Below are 24,641 nucleotides of genomic sequence, written 5' to 3'. Positions count from 1 at the left end.
CGTTAAAGGCGCTACATAAATGCAAGTTGTTGTTATATAATTGCTAGCTGGTGTTTTCTGAAAATCTATTATACAATCCGGTGGCTATCCCTTTGCGGAAGTAGTAGATTAGAACATCTCTACCCATTGGTCTCTTGGACATGTTCTCTCTTGTCCTTGGCAATCCTTGGCAATCCTTGGCAATCCCATATAAGAGGCAACTTCACCCCGAACTTGTATAATTCTGATGACGGATCCAGTGTAAAGTGTTAACCTGCTTTTCTTTCAGATGCTGATCAGCCTTAATTTCAGGCATTTTCTGTTCTTATGTTATTGTAGTCTTACCCGAGCTAAAGGTGAACTGCCTCATTTCAAATCAATTCAGAATCCAAATTGGACATCCCTCCAAGTTTAAAAACTGCAAAGAAATTTCAGTATTCAGAGTCAAACTTTATGCATTTGAAGACAGAAAATCATAAAACCTTCAAAGTAGTCAATTCTATTTGGAGATTTCAGTGGCTCTGAAATTATTTTAAAATATCTGTAAAGGTATTTTATGATGCAGAAAATTGAATTAATTAGCAATATCTGTATACAATTTCTCAAATGCCTTCAGGATGAAAAAGAAATGCAAATCATTTTGCCAATTATTTACATATAGAATCATAGAAAGGTTACAGCACGGAAGGAGGCCATTCGGCCCATCGAGTCCACATGGGCTCCATGCACGAGCCATCCAGCTAGTCCCACTCATCGCCCCCCCCCTCCCACCCCCACCTTTCCCGGTAGTCCTGCACATTATTTTGTTTCAAGTACTTATCCAGTTCCCTTTTGAAGGCCATGATTAAATCTGCCTCTGCCGCTCCTTCGGGCAGTGCATTCCAGATCCTAACCACTAATTATTTTACAATAATAATCCATATCCACCCTATCTGTTAGCCTTGGAAAAGACAGTCACTTGGAATCAGTTTTGAAGTTTGTAGTAATTTAACATTATTTCTCCAAGTTTGTCTATTTTTGAAAGATGTTGTTCCTGTGATGTGATGAGGCGGTGATTAATACACATCCTTAGTGCCCTGAGGGCATTAGTCGTCAACCACATTGTGTGGAACTAGAGTCTCAGGTAGGTCAGACCAGCTAGGAGTGTCAGCTTCTCTCCCCTGAAGAACATTAATGAACCAATTGGATTTTCATGACAATCCAGCAACTTTCATAATTATTTTCAGGTGACAGCTCACAAATAGCCAGATTGTTTGAATTCAATTTCACAACTTGGCCTGGTGGGATTTGAACTCGTGACCTCTGGGATGTCAGGAATGGAAAAGCTTCATAATACACTTGCTCATATTGCTCTGTTGCAGAATGACTGCTTACACTGTTATGTTCAGTGAACTGTGGAAAGCCTAAAGAACAATCTAAGGTTAATGGTGGTTACCCTATTGGCAATCACCCTAGGTTAATGCTATTTATCCTATTGCCTGTCGTCCTAGGTTAATGGTGCTTAACCTATTGCCAGTCACCTTAGGTTAATGGTGGTTAACCTATTGCCTTCAGGTGCGAGGTGCTCTCGGTGTTGCTGTATGTGGCGCAGGTCTGGCCCATACCTCGCTCCTGCGCCGCGACAGTCACCCGAGCCATTTTCCACTTTATCTGAAGATCAAAAATGGACCACGTCCGCAGGGACAGGATGTACAAATCTCTGGAGAAAGGGGGGAAAGGCGTGCCCAATGTGGCCCTCATCCTGATGGCCACCTTTGTGTGCGGCTGTATCAAGCTGTGCATAGACCCTCGGTACGCAAACACAAAGTGTCACTACGTGCTGAGGTTCTACCTGTCCCCGGTGTTGAGAAGGATCGGCCTGGCCACACTGCCACGGAACGCTGCATCCAGTTGGACCGTTCCGCCCCACCTGTCCTTTGTCGAAAAGTTTATGCAAAAAAAACACCTAGCTAAATGTCGACTACAAGATTCTGTTTAAGATCATCACCAACAGGCTGAAGTCTGCTGTGGAGCTGGTGATCCATCCCGGTCAGACCTGTGCCATACTCGGCAGGAAGATCTCTGACAGCCTTGCGCTACTCAGGGATACAATCGACTACGTGCAGGACAGGGGGGGCGAACACCTGCCTCATCAGCTTGGACCTGGAGAAGGCCTTCGACAGAATATTCTCACATGTAAATGATGGACATGCTCTCCAAAACGGGGTTTAGGGAGGGAATCCGCGATTGGATCCGACTGCTCTACGCGGACACCTGTAGCGCAGTCCTAATCAACGGGTGGGACTCAGAGAGCTCTCCGATGAGATCTGGAGTCAGGCAGGGCTGTCCTATCTCTGCGGTCTTATTCGTATGTTGTATTGAGCCACTTGCCGCATCCATCAGGAAGAACGCAGTTATCGGGGGGTGACGATCCCAGGCAGTGGAGGCTCTCTGGTTAAGGCCTCCCTGTACACGGATGACATCATCATCTTTTGCTCTGATCAGCGGTCATTCCACAGACTAATGGGCATCTGTGACCAGTTCGTGCTGGCCTCTGGGTCCAGAGTGAACCGCAGTAAGAGTGAGGCCATGTTCTTTGGCAGGTGGGAGACCCGATCCTTTGTCCCCTTCACCGTCAGATCTGACTACCTGAAGATGCTGGGGATCTGGTTTGGGGGGCCCCAGGCCTGCACCAGGAACTGGGAAGAACAGGCCCCCAAGGCCAAAGAGAAGCTTGGTATATGGGAGGGAGGGGTGCTCCCTCTCCATAATTGGCAGGAACCTGGTGATAAGTTGTGAGGTACTCGCGGTGTTGCTCTACGTGGCCAAGGTCTGGCCCAATCCCACCCGCTCTGTCATCACAGTCACCCGAGCCATCTTCCACTTTGTCTGGAGGTCCAAGATAGACCGCGTCTGCAGGGACACCATGTACAAGCCCCCAGGCAAATGGGGGAAGGGGTCCCGAATGTCGCCTTGATCCTGATGGCCACCTTTGTGTGTGGCTGCCTCAGAGTGTGTGTGAAGCCCCAGTACGCAAATACCAAGTGTCACTATGTACTGAGTTTCTACCTGTCCACCACACTGAGAAGGTTGGGCCTGGCCACGTTGGCCGAGCAGACGCAGGACGTCCCGTCCAGCTGGACCGTACCCCACCACCTGTCCCAGGTGGAGAAGTTCCTGAGGAGGAACCCCTTCGACCACAAGGCCGTCATATAGCGGTCGGCACGGAACGTTCTGGGGGTCCTGCAGGGAAAGGAGAGGGCGGATCCGATCGGGCAGTTCCCCGACCAGACGGTCGAAGCCATTTGGCAGAGCGTCTCATCGCTGGAATTGACCAACGGGCACCAGGATGTATTGTATGGATGGTAGTGAGAAGTGCCCTCCCAGTAGGGTCCTTCCAACACACACGGAATCTCAGTGCCACGGCGAGCTGCCCTCAAGGCTGCGGCGGGGACGATTCCGTCATCCACCTCCTGGTGTGGAGAGAGATGCGTTGTTATCTGTCCTGGTTCATCCCCAACAGTTCAGTAGCGCAGGACGCTGTGCTCTACAGGCTGTTCCCCAGGACGCACACCGAGACAGATATCAACTGTGGGAGAACCTTCACCACATGGACTGCAGCGGTTCAAGAAGGCAGCTCACCACCACCTTCTCAAGGGCAATTAGGGATGGGCAATAAATGCTGGCCTCACCAGTGACGCCCACATCCCATGAACGAATAAATAAAAACTGCTGCTGGATGACAACAACTCGGTGAAGGAGGCCCTTTGGTCCGCCCGAAACTTGCTGGTCCTCCAGCTCCAAGGAGCTGTCCACAACCGAGTGTGGCTCACTGGCACACTCCAAGGTCCAGGAGTACAAGCTGCGGGATGCACTGAATCGAGGTGCGGCCTATGTAAAGGCTTTATGGGGAAAGACCACAGTGTAAGGCCATCCCACCTTGTATTGTACAGCATGTATTAGAAGATATGTACTGTGTTTTGAACTGTAATAATGGGATCGTATTGTGTATGATCTGTACTATAGTGTTTTGAACTGGATTACTTGGAATTATGTTTTTTACGTTGAACTGTGTGTATCTTTAAATTTTATGAAATAAAGTATATTTTGAAATTTAAAAAATATTGCCAGTTACTCTAGGTTAATAGTGGTTAAATTATTGCCAGTCATCCTAGCTTAATGATGGTTACCCTAGTGCCAGTCACCCTAGGTTAATGGTGGTTAACTTAGTGCCAGTCACCCTAGGTTAATGGTGGTTAACCTAGTGCCAGTCATCCTAGCTTAATGATGGTTACCCTAGTGCCAGTCACCCTAGGTTAATGGTGGTTAACTTAGTGCCAGTCACCCTAGGTCAATGGTGGTTAACTTAGTGCCAGTCATCCTAGCTTAATGGTGGTTAACCTAGTGCCAGTCATCCTGGGTTAATGGTGGATAACCTAGTGCCAGTCATCGGTAAGTCCTGCGTGGTGAATAAGCCACAAATATTGAGTAAATGGTCAGTAGAGGCAAACTGTGCATACACAAACTAACATCAACAGCAAAGTAAAGTTAGAACAACCTGAGTAACACCAGCAATGCAGCTGTATTTCAAAATAGAGGGAGGTGCAGACTAAGTTTAACAACAATGTCTACGGTGATCAATATGGAAAGTAGGCCTTAGGAGATTTAAACATAACAATGAAAGAGTGCACACTCTTCTTAAAGTCACAGTACACAAAAATACCAAACATGGAACCTTATGTTCCATTGAAATGAAGACCATTTAGCAGAAGCAGCAATAGTACTTTGAAATCGCCCCATAACTCTTGTAATTGGGAGATCGTAGTCCTGCGACTAAACTCGTAAAGTTTGGTCGTAAGGACTACTTTTTAAGTGTATGTTTAATTACTGTATTCTTAATAAATCTGTGAGATCTGACATTCAATGTTGCAAATCCTCTTGATTTGAAGAGTAAGTTATAAGTAAAAGCACACACATCTGTCCCTCTTCTAACAGGTATAAAAATGCAAGATCAAGCAGTTTACTTGAAACTCATTGTGGGGACAAGAAAACATCCCTGGATTACATTTGAAATATCTCAGTCCTCCATGTCATTTGGTTCCAAATTCTAAATACAACCCCTTGCCCCCAACACCCCAAAAGAATATCCTAGCTCAGGATAAGTTCTGTCTTTGCTCTTCATTTATTTCCATTCATTCTTTGGGGGACTTACCTAGTTTTGTAATGTTAGGACAATTGTAAAATCTTAAACAAAAGTACTGTGACTCAGAACAGATCCAAAGTAAAGCGGGGGTCAGATGTAATCATACTGTCCATACTCAGGTAGTTTTTTTAGGGTTCTAAGGTTCAAACCTCAAAGTTAGAGAAGTTTTTGAATGAAACTTGAAACTTTACATTGTGCCTGCTATAGACAGATGCTGAAGGCTTGTTTTTGCACCTGTAACTGTAGGTAAATTTTAGCATTTGTTTAATCTTAAAGGGAAGGAGGGAGGGAAGCAACTGGGAATACCTCAGTCAGAATTTTCAGGGCCACTGCGTTACAGTGGCCGACTAAATCAGACTCTTGGTATTCTAGGATTTTGTGTCTGCATAGGGTCAGGTTTCCCCTGTGTATTGTGCATCATGGAATCGTAAACCCGCCATAATCACAAATTACAAAAATATACATGAAGTTCATTATGTGAAGATCTCTGGGAATGTTTCACCATCTTGTAGCTGAAAGTACTCATCACATTATAAAATGGTTTCATGAAAAACAAATACAAACAGAATGTCTCACTGCAGCACTGCTTTTCCAGAGCTATCCCAAGGCCACGTACAGTATAACCCAGGTTGTCAGGCTTATTCACATGAATAACCTGCCACCACCTAAGGTGAACAAACAACCTTCCAGTGAATGGGAGCCAAATCCTTCTCAAGCTCAACAGCAAATTGAACATGGCTGCACTCCAAGTTTCCCTTTTGCCTTTTACAAAAACCATCTGAGTTTATCCATGTTCAAACCTAGCAAAGCTGACTTATGGCTTTATTTTTCTAATCTACCCACTTCTGGATGCACTTAGGTTTTTGGCCCATATTCTATTCATTTCCACTGCAGTGCCCAATCTCATTAGCATCTCACAGCTAAAAACACTACAAGATATATTGTGTTATTTAGGTTTCTAGAACAAATTTTATGTAACCTATCAAGTCAAATTTTAAGCGGTCAGGATTTTGTTGCATCCTATCTGACCAGATTGATATCTTCGTAATTAAAAGCATCTATCCTTTCTGAAATGCCATAGCATTTTTATAATTACTGGTTATTTTTGCAATGTTATCTTTAACCAAAATTCTTCTACATTTAACATGCCCTTAGCTGCTAATGTGCAGTAAGACAGCGTCAGTAATCTATCAAATAATAGAAAATTGAAAGACAATAGCGTACCTTTAAAATGCTTTGGCCTTTTGGTGTTCTTTTCAAATGGCGTTTGAATTTACTTCTTGTCTGCTCTCTCTGCCCTACGTGGAGAAACAAAAAGTGTGACAGGCGATATGTAAATTCCAGTATCTTGCTGCGAGTTGCTGCGTGCCTGTGACAGGAGATTTTATTTTGTATTTTTTTCCACTGTGGCAGTCGTATATAAATGAATTCATAATTGAGCTGTTAGTACTAACAAGTGCCAAAGCTGCTACTATCTTTGCTGTGCGGTGGTGGAGAAGTCAAGATCTTGGTAACTTAAAGGGAATATTCCCATCTGCAGTTGAGAGAAAATCTGTAAATGAAGATTTCTCTTAACGTAAAAAGCCGTCAACTCAGCAACAGTTGGAGTTTCAATGGTTTAAATGCCATCCTTTTTAAGGCTTCGAAAAAGTAGGTGCAAAAACCCATTAGTATTAATTAAAAAAGCCTTTATTTTGTTCCCTGATGAACGTCAGTGCCCTGTCCCTGCATCACATTACATGAGCCAACAGCCACAAATTAACCTTTTATATAGTGTTCAAATTAATGAAGTTGTTTCTCAAATGGTCAATGTTACAGAAATCTGAAACAACTCCAAACTTCCATTTGCATTGGTGCTAAAAAGAAAGACTTGGATTTCTATGACGTCATTCACATCCTCAGAGTGTCCCAAAGTGCTTCATGGCCAGTGAACTTTTTTTTGAAGTGTAGTCACTGTTGTTTTGTAAGCAAAACGTGGCAGCCAATTTGCACACAGCAACAACAACTTGCATTCATATAGCGCCTTTAACACAGTAAAATGTTCCAAGGCGCTTCACAGGAGCGTTAACAAGCAAAAATTAACACTGAGCCACATAAAGAGATATCAGGACAGGTGACCAAAAACTTGGTTCAAGGAGCGACTTGAAGGAGGAGAGAGAGGTAGAGAGGTGGAGAGATTTAGGAAGAGAATTACAGAGCTTTTAGGGCCTAGGCAGCTGAAGGCACGGCCGTCAGTGGTGGAGCGATAGAAATCGGGGATGCGCAAGAGGGCAGAATTGGAGGAGGGCAGAGATCTCGGAGGGTTGTGAGTTGGGAGGAGGTTACAGAGATATGGAGGGGCGAGGCCATGGAGGGATTTGAACACAGGGATGGGAATTTTTAAATCGAGGCATAGCAAGGTCCCACAATCATCAATGGGATGAATGGCCAGTTCATCTGTACTGGTGGTGTGGTTGATGGATGAATGTTAGCCTGAACACTGGGAGAATATCTTCAAGAAAATACCAATGGATCTTTTAAGTCCTGGGATGAGAGGGCTGTCCTATGAGGAGGGGTTGAGTAGAATGGGCCTATACTCTCTGGAGTTTAGAAGAATGAGAAGTGATCTCATTGAAACATAGAAGATTCTGAGAGGGCTTGATAGGGTAGATGCTGATAGGTTGTTTCCCCTGGCTGGAGAGTCTAGAACTAGGGGTCCAGGTCTCAGGATAAGGGGTCAGCCATTTAGAACTGAGATGAGGTTGAATTACTACACGCAAAGGCTGTGAATCTTTAGAATTCTCTACTCCAGAGGGCTGTGGATGCTCAGTCATTGAGTATATTCAAGGAGATCGATAGATTTTTGGACTCTGGGGAATCAAGAGATATGGGATCGGGCGGGAAAGTGGAGTTGAGGTCGAAGATCAGCCATGATCTTATTGAATGGCGGAGCAGGCTCGAGGGGCCGTATGGCCTACTCCTGCTCCTATTTCTTATGGTCTTATGACACTCAGATCCCAAGAATACATTATTTTAAAAACGCTCATGGTTTCTTTGCTCAGACTTCTGGTGGTGATAAGAAGTTAGATAAGAGCTGCTCGCCAGAAGTAGCATTCTCTCTCCCAACACCATGGTCAGCAGTGAATTTTTGGGACCTTTAAAGCTTAAATCCAAGTTCTTTCTTTCTTAAATGCAATTCCTAAGCTCGAAAACGTAGAGAAGAAATTTGATTTTTAGCTAATTAATATCAGTCATTTAATTTTTTTCTTAACCAGCCAGACATAGGTTCAGTATGGTGCTCATCACTCCAGCTGAACTGGAACAAGGCGGGACTGGATGGGTTTGAGCGTGCCAGCTTAAACATTTGAAAAACAAATAAAATAAAAAATTTCAATGAAGCAGAACGAAAGCTCGAGGAACGCCTCATCTTTTGATTAGGCATTTTACAACCTCTGGACTCAATATTGAGTTCAACAACTTTGGATCATAACCATAACTCCCATTTTCTCAGACAGCAGGTGCTGGTGATGGTTCTGCTGTTGCCATTTACAGCTCCTCTGGACCCAACTTTTGTTTCTTTACTTGTCCCATTATCACCCCCTTTTGCCTCACACCTTCATCCCTTTTGTCATTTAATCACTCCTGCTCTCCACCCTATCATAGACCTTCCCCTTTGTTCTTTCCTCCTCCTCCCCCTTTCCCTGGCTCTGTACTTGCTTATAAACTGTTAAATCTTTAACTCCTTCCAGTTCTGATGAAAGGTCATCGACCTGAAATGCTAACTCTGTTTCTCTCCCCACAGATGCTGCCTCACCTGCTGAGTGCTTCCAGCATTTTCTGTTTTTAGTTCAGTTTGCAGCATCCGCAGCATTTTGCTTTTGTTAAAATATGAAGTAATTGCTGCACCCACTGACAGGATGAGGAAAGAACAATTTAAAGGTAAAGCGTTCATTATTGGGGGGAAAGAGCACACTGCACCTTTAAGATGAACAGAGCGAAGGAAGTAAGTACATCAAAGGAAGAAAAGAAAATGATTCAAAGAATTTGTAGAGGGCAGAGCAAGTTGTACACATCGTCCCCTCAAGTGCCAGGATGTACTTACGCATTATTACAAAAGATTTCCCTGAGGGATGAAACTGAATGAAAATCCTTTTTAATTAACATTTCTCCATGTGATTGACTTTCAATCTAGTGCTGCGTTCTGACCAACCAACAGAGGAGCACTTGCAGTGGTGTGACTTTTTTTCTGGTCCCTCTCTTCAGTGTGAAATCTAGCAATTGGACGTCGCCAGAAAACGAGGGCAAAAATGACCAATTTCACAGGGCTGTGTCCCAAACCCCAAGGGCACCTGAAAAGCGTCCGACACCACATTGGTCTCGGATTTCTTTGATTTTTAGGCGTCTGGGGCAGCTGCCTAAAGCAGGCATTAGGCCCATGGGGTCTGATGCCTGTTTTAAGTCCCCTCCAAGGAATAGGGCTGCCCGGAGTGGAGCAGGCATCAGGGAAAAATGTGTGTGTATGTTGGGGGGAGTAGGAGAATTACCTGGTTTGGTAGAGATTACCTGGTTCCTAAGAATCTACTGAGGCGTGTTCCTTATCTATGGTAGCCTACTTTGCATCAGTTTTCTTTGGCAATCTAAAGGAAAATTTTTGCTAAACAAATTGCAAAACCCAAATCTGCAGGTGGTTGATGGCTGATGGATCTGGGAGGAGGTGTGGGGGGTGTCTGCAATCCCTGGGGTTATAAAGGTGAGCATGCATTTATATTTTCTAACATTGCAAGGCAGCTGGCTGTCTGGAGAGACAGTAACTTTGGGATTAGCACTAGTGCTTTGGTTTTGATATCATGAATATCTTCAGTTAAATGTCTGAAACTAAACCTAAAGAACATTGAACTCCCATTGGGTGGCTTGATAAACAAAAATAATTTGTGGCTTGCGTGGAAGGAATTCCTGGCCACATTGTAACTTGAAACCATACAATGGTTATTTATTGTTGAAATTATACCTGTGATCATAACTAGCTTATTACCACTGGTGATAATTTTTCTGCTCTTCTGTCATTGCGAATTGTTTTCTTTAGTTAGGCTTTTACATAGAAACAGAAAAAAACAGGAGCAAGAGTAGGCCATTCGGCCCTTCGGGCCTGCTCCGCCATTCAAAAAGATCATGGCTGATCGTCTGACTCAGTTCCCGCTTTTTCCCCATATCCCTTGATCCCTTTAGCATTAAGGAATATATCTATCTCCTTCTTGAATACATCTAATGACTTGGCCTCCACTGCCTTCTGTGGTAGAGAATTCCACAGGTTCACCATCCTCTGAGTGAAGAAATTTCTCCTCATCTCGGTTCTAAATGGCATACCCCATATCCTGAGACTGTGACCCCTGGTTCTGGACTCCCCAGCCATCAGGAACATCCTCCCTGCATCTAGTCTGTCTAGTCCTGTTAGAATTTTATATGTTTCGATGAGATCACCTCTCATTCTTCTAAACTCTAGTGATATAGGCCTAGCCGACCCAATCTCTCCTCATACGTCAGTCCTGCCATCCCAGGAATCAGTCTGGTAAACCTTTGTTGCACTCCCTCCGTGGCAAGGATATCCTTCCTCAGATAAGGAGACTAAAACTGCACCCAATACTCCAGATGTGGTCACACCAAGGCCCTGTATAACTGCAGTAAGACATCCCTGCTCCTGTACTCAAATCCTCTTGCAATGAAGGCCAACATACCATTTGCCTTCCTAACTGCTTGCTGCAACTGAATGCTCGCTTTCAGAGACTGGTGTACAAGGACACCCAGGTCTCGTTGCACCTCCCCTTTTCCCAATCTATCACCATTCAGATAATAATCTGCCTTTCTGCTTTTACAACCAAAGTGGATAACCTCACATTTATCCACGTTATACTGCATCTGCCATGTTCTTGCCCACTCACCCAATTGTCTAAATCACATTGCAGCCTCTTTGCATCCTCCTCACAGCTCATATTCCACCCCAGCTTTGTGTCGTCTGCAAACTTGGAAATGTTACATTTAGTTCCCTCATCCAAGTCATTGATATATATTGTGAATAGCTGAGGCCCAAGCACTGATCCTTGCGGTACCCCACTAGTCACTGCCTGCCAACCGGAAAAAGACCCATTTATTCCTACTCTCTGTTTCCTGTCTGTCAACCAATTCTCAATCCATGCCAGTATATTCCCCCCAATCCCATGTGCTTTAATTTTGCACACTAACCTCTTGTGTGGGACCTTATCAAAAGCCTTCTGAAAATCCAAATACACCACATCCACTGGTTCTCCCCTATCTATTCTACTAGTTACATCCTCAAAAAACTCCAGTAGGTTTGTTAAGCATGATTTCCCTTTCATAAACCCATGCTGACTTTGTCCAATCCCATTAACGCCCTCCAAGTGTTCTGTTATCACATCTTTTATAATAGACTCTAGCATTTTCCCAACTACTGATGTTAGGCTAACTGGCCTGTAATTCTCTGTTTTCTCTCTCCCTTCTTTTTTAAATAGTGGGGTTACATTTGCCACCCTCCAATCTGCAGGAACTGTTCCAGAGTCTATAGAATTTTGGAAGATGATCACCAATGTATCCATTATTTCTAGGGCCACTCCCTTTAGTACTCTGGGATATAGATTATCAGGCCCTGGGGATCTGTCAGCCTTTAGCCCCATTAATTTCCCTGGCACTATTTTTTTTTACTAATACTGGTTTCCTTCAGTTCCTCCCTCTCACTAGACCCTTGGTTCCCTAACATTTCTGGGAGGTTATTTGTGTCCTCCTTTGTGAAGACAGAACCAAAGTATGTGTTTAATTGTTCTGCCATTTTTTTGTTCCCCATTATAATTTCCCCCATTTCTGACTGTAAGGGACCTACATTTGTCTTCACTAATCTTTTTCTCTTGACATATTTATAGAAGCTTTTACAGTCAGTTTTTATTTCTTTTTCCTCATTAATTTTCTTTACTCTTCTGAAGATATTGATTCCTTTCTGAAGTAGTTTCATGGCAGCGGTTGCTCTCTGATAGCTCGCTCTCATTTAAAAAAAAGGCTGGTATCTGTCCCAACACACTTTATAGCCAATGAAGTACTTTTTGAAGTGTAGTCACTGTGGTAATGTAGGGAAACATGGCAGCTAATTTGCACACAGCAAGGTCCCACACACCGCAATGAGGTAATGACTAAACAATCTGTCTTAGCGATGTTGGTTGAGGGATAAATATTGACCAGGATCCCGGGGAGAACTTCCCTGCTCTTCATCGAAATCGTGTCATGGGATCTCTTATATCCACCTGAGAGGGCAAACGGGACCTCGATTTAACATCTCATCTAAAAGACGATACCTCCGACAGTGCAGCACTCCCTTAATACTGCACTGGAGTGTCAGCCGAGATGACGTGCTCAAGTCTCTGGAGTGGGATTTCAACCCGTGACCTTCTGACTCAAAGGCAAGAGTTCTACCCATGGAGCCACGGCTGACAACTCGGCTACTCACTGGATAAGTTAGCTGAGACAAGCTTGATTATTATCAATCACATTATTCCTGATCCTCTCAATGAATTTTTTAAAATGTCCTTATTTTGTTATCCAGTGGGGTTAAGGGAAACAGTCTTCACGTCAATGAGCATTGCCATAGGAGATTGACTAAAATATGTTTCTTCTATGATATAAAAAGTTTTGAATGCACCCATCATCTTTCGGATATCACACATGATGTTTCCACTTGTGGGGGGAGACCAGGACTAGGGGCCATAAATATAGGCTAGTCACTAATAAATCCAATAGGGAATTCAGGAGAAACTTCTTTACCCAGAGAGTGTTTAGAATGTGGAACTCGGTACCACAGGAGTAGTTCAGGCGAATAGCATGGATGGACGCATTTAAGAGGAAGCTAGATAAACACATGAAGGAGAAAGGAATAGAAGGATATATTGAGGGGGTCAGATGAAGAAGGGAGGGAGGAGGCTCATGTGGAGCATAAACACAGTCATGGAGCTGTTGGACCGAAAAATCTGTTTGTGTTGTACATTTCCCTTTTTAAACAACGGTAAAATGTTAGCAGTCCTCCAAACCTCTGGCACCACGCCTGCATCTAGGGAGGATTGGAAAATGATGGTCAGAGCCTCCGCTATTTCCTCTCTTGCCTCACCTTAAGAAGAGGAGCTAAGAAAGTGCCAGTCTGAAGAACCTTCTCACAGCAAGATCTATTAGCCTATAGTTGACCTCAGGATGTGCCCATATAGCCCTCTCCCTTACAGGAGTACCTGCCCAGTGGTCTCAAAAGGGACAAAATCTTGTGTCTGGCACTTGGTCATCACACAATCAAGGTCTACATCACACAAGAATTACTAATTGGCTCAAATTTCCCAGGAATCATGGGAACATTAGGAACAGGAGTAGGCCATTTGGCCCATCAAGCCTGCTTCGCCATTCAATTAGATCATGGCTGATCTGCACCAATGGAAAGAAAACGTTTACTTCACTGTCCCTATGTATATCTCTCACCAATTATTTATAAATTCTTTCAGAGGACCATGTCCGCCCCACCCCCTCCTCCCATAATTCAGCACCAAATATTGAAACGGCATTACCCCCAACTCACCAGGAGCAGTTCAGTGTAAGGATTCATGGTATATGTAAAAGTTTGGAGATGTACTTGAAAAGGAAACATTTGCAGGGTTATGAGGAAAGAGCACGAGAGTGGGACTAATTGGATAGCTTTTTCAAAGGGCCAGCACAGGCACGATGGGCTGAATGGCCTCCTCCTGTGATTTATGATTCCATGTGTCCATCACATTCAGTCGTCACGTTTTGTCGCACATCCAAATTTCTCTGCTGCACTTAAAAAAAAGGATTAACAAAAGGAGAAAGAAGACAGCCACTTCCTGTTGGTTTGTTCCAATCGCGGTGGAAGAAGCCTCAGATTTAAAAGCATCTGCCAACCTACAGAGAAACTTACCCAACAACGGAAAATACCCTCAATATTGACCTCAGATCGTGCCTAAGAATTGCTAGGTGACCAATTGACCTCAGGATGTGCCAATTTACACCCGTGAGACCTTATGGACTCAAGGGACAGATTCGCTCCACCTTAGTAGCAGAATAATACATTGCATGGTCTCATTCACCTGTCTTTATAAAACAGTGTATCCTTTGAGTTACCATCAGCACCACCATAGGGGATCTGCTTGCCCTATATCAAGATTTAAATAAAGCAGATATAAATTTGGCACTCACTTTTAAGCCGTCAAAGTATGATGTATACCAGTATAAATTTACAGCCTGAAAGTACGTATCTATCTTAAACACCGGTGCGACATTCAAGCTGCTTCATAGCACATTAATGCGCAAAAACTCGATCATCATTGCTCACCTGAAACACGATATGCACACATTTCAAATTGGGAAACGAGGCACGCAGAAACTAAAACCACATTAGACCAATTCTTCACAGAGAGATAGACAAAGATTGCCAACATTAACAGCCTGTATTTTTGGCTTGGCAGGTCACACTAAACAGACTTAGAAAAGGAATACTCTGGCTTGCAGTCAGAGCCTGATGCACATGACCCAGTAACCTACTTTCAGACGTCATGTTCGAAGGAACATAGGGCACTAAATCGGGCCATGTAGCACCCGTTGTTTCGGCGCTACACAGTCTCTCCAACATCCAAGATGGCGTCTTGGCTGCTCATGCATGTTTCCAGTGTGACGTGCGCTGGATGCCATCTTGGTAATAGGAGTTAGCGCTTGCGCAAATACCGAACGCTGGAAGCATGTAAAGTAAGGAGAAATGGATATAATCAGTGTGCAACGCTGATTTAAAGTGATAGACACCATTTTGGGACATAACGCTCAACTCTACGCACAGTCTTAACCCCGACTGTCTGAGCGTGTCTTAGAGTGCCTGGAGGACCCCCACCAGCGCTATTTAAAGGGAGCATGCAGAATTTACAGGTTAGTGGCTGGATTATTGCTTCTGGCTGCTGAGACATTTGTAACTGCTTTTGGTGGTCTCCTATACTTGAATACTAGGACTAGGGGATGTGGCCTAAAAATTAGAGCCAGGACTTGTAGGAATGAAGTTAGGAAATGCTTCTACACGCAAAGGGTGGGAGAAGTTTGGAACGTTCTTCTGCAAACAGCAGTTGATGCTAGCTCAATTGTGAATGCTAAATCTGAGATTGATAGATTTCTGTGAACCAAGGCTATTAAGGGATATGGGTCTAAGGCGGGTATATGGAGTTAGGTCACAGGTCCACCATGATCTCATTGAATGGCGGAACTGGCTCGAGGGTCTAAATGCCACTGCCATTTGCTGCCTCCTGATATGCGCTACCTCCTTCTGCAAGAAAGTGGGACGTGTGCCTGGGTGATGTGCCTGTCATGATTGAATAGCTGCCAGTGTGTGTGGCCTGTGATTGTGGGTGGGTGACATGCAACAGTGGTAATGTGTAAGGGTGAGAAGAAGCATCTGATTGGAAGAGTTGAGTATTGATGGAAAGAGTTTGTTGGTATGTGGGTGATGAGGGGTGTAGCGCGTGGAGCAATGGATGCGGCTAGTGGTGCAGTTGCTAGGATACACCACTTGACAGTTGACCTCACTCACCTTGACCACTCATGTCAAAGCATTGAACTTCTTCCTGCACACTGCATCCATGTTCATGATGCTGTGCGCCAGGCATTGACTTCGTCCCCTTCTGCCTCCTGCTGCCTTTTGGGTATATATCTGGAGGTCCTCTTACCCCTGCCCCCCTGCAGATATAGGATGTCCCTCCTTCAGTCCACCTCTTGCATGAAGGCCTCTAGTGCATCAGCAGAGAACCTTGGTGAACGCACTCTCGCAGGCCCGGTACAAACTCAGATTGGCAGATTGGTGCGGTCTGGCATGAAGATTGGAGGATGTGGGATTTAGTATTGCACAATCTTTATTCAATGTTTTAACATAACTCATCAGTTTGCAAACATAGGGACGGGAGCTGCATCTGTGTTTTGCATGTGCGATGTCTGATCTCCGTTCAGACTCCATGCAGACAGTAGACTGTTATTTTCAGCAAGTAACAGATACCAGCTACCTTTAAGAGATTTTTAAGAGACAGCCTGCCTTTAAGAGATTGGGACTTCCCCCTGCTGGTGGAAAGTGCAAATTGCATGGAATCCTCATTCAATGCTTATTCGGAACACTGCTTGAAGTTAAGTCCTCAGGCCTCACAAAAGTTTCATCCTGCCTGTGCAGGCGCCATTGGGCATGGGGTAATAGCGGATAGCGCTACCTACGCCCAATAATAGGCCATATCTATTTTTTTCCCCCAAGAGCTGGTATTAAATTGCTGCGTCATCCTTTACCTCATTTCTCGCCTGAAATCTACGATCAGGTGGAATGTCGGTGGTAATTGCATTGGCAGCTGCCCATATATAACCACACTGAGATTTGATCAGTCCGGGAAGTAAATGGGAGGTCAGAGACAGCATCAAGTTAGCAAAGTCACTGTACCAACATGTCAACCCTAATCAGTGTCTGACAGCAGGGGTCAATTCTTTTAAACGAATGTGCATTTGGCAGGAAAGTTAACAAGTGATAGGGTTTTAACCAGCTCTCGAGAGGTTTTTAATTTAATTTAAAGGGGATTTCATTTTCAATGATACAACTTAATACTTCTTCACAGTAAATTCAAATCCTACAGCTATATAAGTGACCTTGTATAGTGATCACTGATAGTGCCAGAGCATGAAAAGTGAAAGTATCATTTAAACGATTGGTGATTAAATAATCTTGAAGCAGTTGGTAAGTTTTGTCAAATGCCAAACTCACTTTACAAAAAGGAACAATTACAACCATTCTAGGAACATAGGACCATTAGGAACAGGAGGAGGCCATTTAGCCCCCATGAGCCCACTCCGCCATTCATTAGATCATGGCTGATCTTTACCTCAACTCCATTTTCCCACCTTTGCTCCATGTCCCTTACCGAACAAAAATCTATCGATCTCAGTCTTGAAAGCTCTAATTGTCCCCCAGCAACCACAGCCTTTTGGGGAGAGAGTTCCAGATTTCTACAACCCTTTGTGTGAAAAAGTGCTTCCTGATTTCTGCATATCGTGCAATGCATTTACATGTACTGGACTGCACATCATAATGAAGTATGTTGTTCATTTAAAAATGTACTTTTGTATAGATTCGTTGCTTTGCTCCATGACATATTGAAATGGTCAATGGCAGCTTATGCTGTTTATCCTTTTCGATGTTTCAACTTTCAAAATATGTCTGGAATGTCTCTTAAGAAAAATCTGTCATTATTTTCCCCCATCTCATTGTTTCTCCCTTGTTTAGGAGCATCTTTTGCATGTTTCATTCTTCAACTGAGAGGCAAATTAACTATTCTGCTGCAACCATTTACACCTCCTCAAGACCCACCTTTTGTTTTTATGCACGTCTCATTAGCTCCTCCTTTTGACTTTCACCATCATCACTTGTCATTTAATCACTCCTGTCCTCCACCCGATGACAGACCTTTTGTTTATTACTGTCTCCCTCCCCCTGTTCCCTGGCTCTGTACTTGCTTATAAACTGTTAAAAATCCGCTTGTGAATTTAAAATAAAATTGCTGGACTATAACTTGGTGTTGTAAAATTGTTTACAATTGTCAACCCCAGTCCATCACCGGCATCTCCACATCATGTTAAATCTCTAACATCTTCCAGTTCTGATGAAAGGTCATTGACCTGAAACGTTAACCCTTTCTCTCTCTGGAGATGCTATCTGACCTGCGGAGTGTTTCCAGCATTCTCTGTTTTTTATTAGAGACATTAGGCACATTGCAACTCTGCCAATTGAGTTTTGTGACCTGTAGGAAAAGGCAGGGAATTCGGACGAGACGGATCGAGCTGCCATTGGCTGACAAAATGGCAGAGCAGGCTTCACGGCCTACTCCGATCCTTATGTCCCTTCGATGCATCAGTTCAGATGCTGATTTATAAAAAAACAGGACTCGGGCGCATTCAGACCTGACCCCACAGACAGGTAAACCTAAGGGTTTTCTCCACACAGTTTATCCCTGCACAGTACGGTTTTGTCATCTTGTTTTCTTCTCCTGTTTGCTCCCTCTGGCCATTGTTCTGGTTATGTCTCCCCTCTTGTTTTGTCTCCACCTCTGTCTCTCTCCATCTAGTGACATTCCAGATCCCCTTGATGTCAACAGCATCAGGTCTCAGATTGTGGTAATAGGATCAAGCACCACGAGCATTCAGATACAACAGGCATCAAATAACAACGTTGATCAGACGCTTCCTAAGTTTGTGTGTACCCTCCAGTGCACCCTTTCGAATGCTCTGGAATGAGTTTATTCACAGGACTCAGATACAAGCAATTCAAAACACACAAGTCCGCAGCTGAAGAAATCTCATTTACAATCAAGTTGGATAGTCGGTTAGAGGCTTAGGATTCTAGTCAAAGAACTCTGAGTGGCAGCGAGTGCACATTAAAATCAGTCCGTGAATTCAAATTTCCCACACACCAGGGTGCCATGGTAACTATCGGGAAAGCTTCCCAGAGCTCTGGAAAGTTCACTCCAGATGTTTAACTCCATGCAGTGGTGTACAGGGCACATGCAGTGAGCTCACCCAGAATGAGGGGAAGACAATCATCTCAGTGGAAAGGCAATCTTGCAAGGTTTATGGTGACACTGGAGGCAGTCTTGCTCCCCGTGCTGTCCCTGAGTTTACGTTCATACGAATAGCCTAAGCAAGCTAGCCTATAGCTATTGCTTCTTGCTTATGCGGATGTGCTTGGCCTCCTTGCAACGCCATCCCTTAATCAGCAGAATAAGATCACGATCAAGTGTAAGAAATCTTTGACTTGAAAGGGTGTCTTGACAATGCAGTGAGTGCTCCACTGCCGGAGGTGCCATTTTTCAGATGAGACATTCAACCGAAGCCCTGTCTGCCCTCATGGCACAATTTCGAAGACGAGCAGAGGAGTTCTCCCCGGTGTTCTGGCCAATATTTGTCCCTCAACCAACATCAATAAAACAGATGATCTGGTCATTGCTGTTTGTGGTACCTTGCTGTGCGCACATTGGCTGCTGCGTTTCCTACATTACAATAGTGACTACATGGCACCGGGGTGGCAGAGGTAAGGAGTCACTTGACGAGGTGCATAAGGTATCACAACTGTATGGGACAGGCTAGACGGACCAGCTGGTCTCTCCCTGTCCTACGTTTTTTGGATGTTCATATTCTTGTTAAAATATGCAGCCTGAGTCAACCCTTTAGCGGTTTCCAGTCCAAGGTCAGGACGTTCTGCAGTATATTCCAGTCGTACTTTCTAATTTTGGCCATCAATGTTCACTGAATGCACACAGAGAGCAAGAGGCACTGTGACAGATGCAGTGAAACGCTCAAGTATGTTCATTCAGTCAAAGGCATGCACATGGGACTGACATCTGTCAACTGGAAACCGCTCGGGCTGGTTTTTGGAAAAAATATATATTTTTGCCAATAAATATGCGATATACCTAAATACAGCATTGTACAGCAGAAATAGATAAATGTTCAGCACTATACAACAATTTGTAGTTCGGAATGTGAATAGACTACTTTATTTTGGTGGTGGGAGGGGAATTCATTCATAATCATTGCTGTATTTAAACAATATGATAATGAACAAAACTAAAAGGTAATTCTAATTTGATCCTGGGAACTGTTGGGACTTAGAGAGGGGAGAAGGGTCCAAAGATTTACTTTATAAGGACAAATACATCAATGTCATTTAATCTACCTCACGTGTACGTTCTGAGTGGAAGGTAATTAGCGAATCACGGTAGTGATGGGGATGGGGAGAGGAACTGTTCCCTTGGTGATGGATGTGGAGAGGGGAACTGTTCCCTTGGTGATGAGGGATGTGGAGAGAGGAACTGTTCCCTTGGTGATGAATGTGGAGAGGGGGACTGTACCCTTGGTGATGAGGGATGTGGAGAGAGGAACTGTTCCCTTGGTGATGGGTGTGGAGGGGAACTGTACCCTTGGTGATGGATGTGGAGGGGAACTGTACCCTTGGTGATGAGGGATGTGGGGAAGGGAACTGTACCCTTGGTGATGGGTTTGGAGAAGAGAACTGTTCCATTGGTGATGGGTTTGGAGCGGGTATCAGTTCCCACCTCTATCCACATCACCAAGTTAATAGTTCCTCTCCCCACACCAATCACCAAGGGAACCGTTCCCCTCTCTGTACACATCACCAGGGGAACAGGTCCTCTCTCCATATCCGTCTCCAAGGGAACAGTTCCTTTCTCACAGAGAGGGGAACTGTTCCCTTGCTGATGAGAGATGTGGAAAGAGGAACCGTTCCCTTGGTGATGAGGGATGTGGAAAGAGGAACCGTTCCCTTGGTGAGGTGTGGAGAGGGGAATTGTTCCCTTGGTGATGGGTGTGGAGAGTGGGAACTGTTCCCTTGGTGATGGGTGTGGGGAGAGGAACTGTTCCCTTGGTGATGGGTGTGGGGAGGGGAACTGTTCCCTTGGTGATGGGTGTGGGGATGGGAACTGTTCCCTTGGTGATGGGTGTGGGGAGTGGAACTGTTCCCTTGGTGATGGGTGTGGGGAGTGGAACTGTTCCCTTGGTGATGGGTGTGGGAAGTGGAACTGTTCCCTTGGTGATGGGTGTGGGAAGTGGAACTGTTCCCTTGGTGATGGGTGTGGAGAGGGGAACTGTTCCCTTGGTGACGGGTGTGGGGAGTGGAACTGTTCCCTTGGTGATGGGTGTGAGGAGAGGAACTGTTCCCTTGGTGATGGGTGTGGAGAGGGGAACTGTTCCCTTGGTGATGGGTGTGGAGAGAGGAACTGTTCCCTTGGTGATGGGTGTGGAGAGAGGAACTGTTCCCTTGGTGACGGGTGTGAGGAGAGGAACTGTTCCCTTGGTGATGGGTGTGAGGAGAGGAACTGTTCCCTTGGTGATGGGTGTGGAGAGAGGAACTGTTCCCTTGGTGAGGTGTGGGGATGGGAACTGTTCCCTTGGTGATGGGTGTGAGGAGAGGAACTGTTCCCTTGGTGACGGGTGTGGAGAGAGGAACTGTTCCCTTGGTGACGGGTGTGAGGAGAGGAACTGTTCCCTTGGTGACGGGTGTGGAGAGAGGAACTGTTCCCTTGGTGACGGGTGTGGAGAGAGGAACTGTTCCCTTGGTGACGGGTGTGGAGAGAGGAACTGTTCCCTTGGTGACGGGTGTGGAGAGAGGAACTGTTCCCTTGGTGACGGGTGTGAGGAGAGGAACTGTTCCCTTGGTGACGGGTGTGGAGAGAGGAACTGTTCCCTTGGTGACGGGTGTGAGGAGAGGAACTGTTCCCTTGGTGACGGGTGTGGAGAGAGGAACTGTTCCCTTGGTGACGGGTGTGAGGAGAGGAACTGTTCCCTTGGTGACGGGTGTGGAGAGAGGAACTGTTCCCTTGGTGATGGGTGTGGAGAGAGGAACTGTTCCCTTGGTGACGGGTGTGGAGAGAGGAACTGTTCCCTTGGTGACGGGTGTGAGGAGAGGAACTGTTCCCTTGGTGACGGGTGTGGAGAGAGGAACTGTTCCCTTGGTGACGGGTGTGAGGAGAGGAACTGTTCCCTTGGTGATGGGTGTGAGGAGAGGAACTGTTCCCTTGGTGATGGGTGTGGAGAGAGGAACTGTTCCCTTGGTGAGGTGTGGGGATGGGAACTGTTCCCTTGGTGACGGGTGTGGAGAGAGGAACTGTTCCCTTGGTGACGGGTGTGGAGAGAGGAACTGTTCCCTTGGTGACGGGTGTGGAGAGAGGAACTGTTCCCTTGGTGACGGGTGTGAGGAGAGGAACTGTTCCCTTGGTGACGGGTGTGAGGAGAGGAACTGTTCCCTTGGTGAGGTGTGGGGATGGGAACTGTTCCCTTGGTGACGGGTGTGAGGAGAGGAACTGTTCCCTTGGTGACGGGTGTGAGGAGAGGAACTGTTCCCTTGGTGACGGGTGTGAGGAGAGGAACTGTTCCCTTGGTGAGGTGTGGGGATGGGAACTGTTCCCTTGGTGATGGGTGTGGGGAGAGGAACTGTTCCCTTGGTGACGGGTGTGAGGAGAGGAACTGTTCCCTTGGTGACGGGTGTGAAGAGAGGAACTGTTCCCTTGGTGACGGGTGTGGGGATGGGAACTGTTCCCTTGGTGATGGGTGTGGGGAGTGGAACTGTTCCCTTGGTGATGGGTGTGAGGAGAGGAACTGTTCCCTTGGTGACGGGTGTGAGGAGTGGAACTGTTCCCTTGGTGATGGGTGTGAGGAGAGGAACTGTTCCCTTGGTGACGGGTGTGGGGATGGGAACTGTTCCCTTGGTGATGGGTGTGGGGAGAGGAACTGTTCCCTTGGTGACGGGTGTGAAGAGAGGAACTGTTCCCTTGGTGACGGGTGTGGGGATGGGAACTGTTCCCTTGGTGATGGGTGTGGGGAGTGGGAACTGTTCCCTTGGTGATGGGTGTGAGGAGTGGAACTGTTCCCTTGGTGATGGGTGTGAGGAGAGGAACTGTTCCCTTGGTGACGGGTGTGAGGAGTGGAAACTGTTCCCTTGGTGATGGGTGTGAGGAGAGGAACTGTTCCCTTGGTGACGGGTGTGGAGAGAGGAACTGTTCCCTTGGTGATGGGTGTGAGGAGTGGAACTGTTCCCTTGGTGATGGGTGTGAGGAGAGGAACTGTTCCCTTGGTGACGGGTGTGAGGAGAGGAACTGTTCCCTTGGTGATGGGTGTGAGGAGTAGGAACTGTTCCCTTGGTGATGGGTGTGGAGAGTGGAACTGTTCCCTTGGTGACGGGTGTGGGGAGTGGAACTGTTCCCTTGGTGACGGGTGTGGGGAGTGGAACTGTTCCCTTGGTGACGGGTGTGGGGAGTGGGAACTGTTCCCTTGGTGACGGGTGTGAGGAGTGGAACTGTTCCCTTGGTGACGGGTGTGGGGAGTGGAACTGTTCCCTTGGTGACGGGTGTGGGGAGTGGAACTGTTCCCTTGGTGACGGGTGTGGGGAGTGGAACTGTTCCCTTGGTGACGGGTGTGGGGAGTGGGAACTGTTCCCCTGAGTTCTCTTTCATTTTGGTTTGTAAATCATATTTTCATATTGTGTATTCCATTCATACATTGCAGTTGCACAATTGCAAAATAGGAAGCAATGAATCAGTTGTGTGTGTGTGTGTGTGTGTGTGTGTAGAGTCAATGCTTCTGTCTAAAGATGCATTTTCAGCACAGATTAGTTGAATTTGTTAAAGAAAAAAGTGACATTGAGGGACTGCGCTGCCCACTCAGCAATGTGGTGTTAGCTGTTATCTTCATTTCTACAGCATTCGGTTCCTGATTGCTTAATTGTGATTGATGTTTAGATACAAATTAAACACAATTAGCAAAGCTCAATGTACATGGGCTGATTTGGAATTGACTTCTCATGCATATATTTTGCTCCAATGTAGTAATTTCCTCAGGTTGAATTGACAAGATTCTAGCACGACTACTTCTGTGATTGATTTCCTAAGATCTACAGTCGGCTGTACCTTGTACCAAACAGCAAAAGTGTCATTTCTGCTTACCCGCCGACTTTTTTCTTCCCACCCAGCGAAACAAATCAGAACGGCTGCACTTATGTTTAATCTAGGTCAGTGACAGGTCGCTCGGAGCAAACCGCAATGGTTGCACGATACAATTACACAACCCACCATGGTTTGAAAGAGGGCTTCCTGTCTGCACCCGTTAACTGCCGGCAGAAGGCAAGCTTGGAACCAAAAAAAAAGCAAAGACCCAAAGTGTGCGTGCGATGGTCACAGTTAAGGAAATGGTTGCTCAATAAAATGAAGGACGTTACAAAAGTAAACAAGTGTGCAAAAAAAAATGCACGACTGGAAGTGCTGTGTGTGTGGGGGGGTCCATCTACAGGAGAGCGACAGACCCACCCAAAGAAATTCAGGGCTGCAATCTCACAGCGCAGTTACAGTATAAGTTTAGTGTCAATGCAAAAAATGGTTTGAACTACACACTGATGCTGAACAATTGGAGTGTAAATAGGGTACGAAAGCCCAATCTGACTCCACGGTATAGCAGTGAGACCCCCCCCCCCACGCCTCCCTCTCTCTTGGAAATCTCGTTCCCCTTCTTTCTGGATATAACTGCAGGGTCCCAGCGAAGTGAGATCGCCTCATCTCGACATGACAGCCTTATTCCTGACAATATATTTCATTCTGGTTAACTGCGATGTTGCAGAACAATTCAAATTATATTATATCCCTAGTATAAAATGCCAATTTTTATTTCCCCATACAGTTAAAATCAAATGTTAATTAATCAGGGGAAAAAAAACCGTGCCAGCGATTTGCCTACCAGACTGCAGACAGCGATTCGCTGTGCATCGTACAACTTTATTCAGTGGAGATTGACTGAGCGTACAGTATGAATCATAACACATGTCACAACTTGTTAATTCTTTTATCAATTGATGTTGAATATTCTCAAAACAATGTAAACACGC

General features: G+C 45.4%; 1 protein-coding gene across 1 annotated transcript in view; it reads right to left on the bottom strand.

Annotated features, from left to right (window-relative positions):
- npas2 (neuronal PAS domain protein 2) overlaps positions 1 to 24,641 on the bottom strand; it is a 195,326-nt gene that overhangs the window by 154,605 nt on the left and 16,080 nt on the right. The window contains exon 2 of the mRNA XM_067997284.1: positions 6,386 to 6,459. The gene's annotated coding sequence lies outside the window, so the exon portion shown is untranslated. The remainder of the gene's footprint in view (positions 1 to 6,385; positions 6,460 to 24,641) is intronic.

The sequence above is a fragment of the Heptranchias perlo genome, chromosome 15 (genome assembly GCF_035084215.1).
Source record: "Heptranchias perlo isolate sHepPer1 chromosome 15, sHepPer1.hap1, whole genome shotgun sequence".
In the NCBI taxonomy this organism is placed as follows: domain Eukaryota; kingdom Metazoa; phylum Chordata; class Chondrichthyes; order Hexanchiformes; family Hexanchidae; genus Heptranchias; species Heptranchias perlo.
The sequence above is the reverse complement of the archived record's forward strand: the minus strand, read 5'-3'. Positions and strand labels throughout refer to the sequence as shown.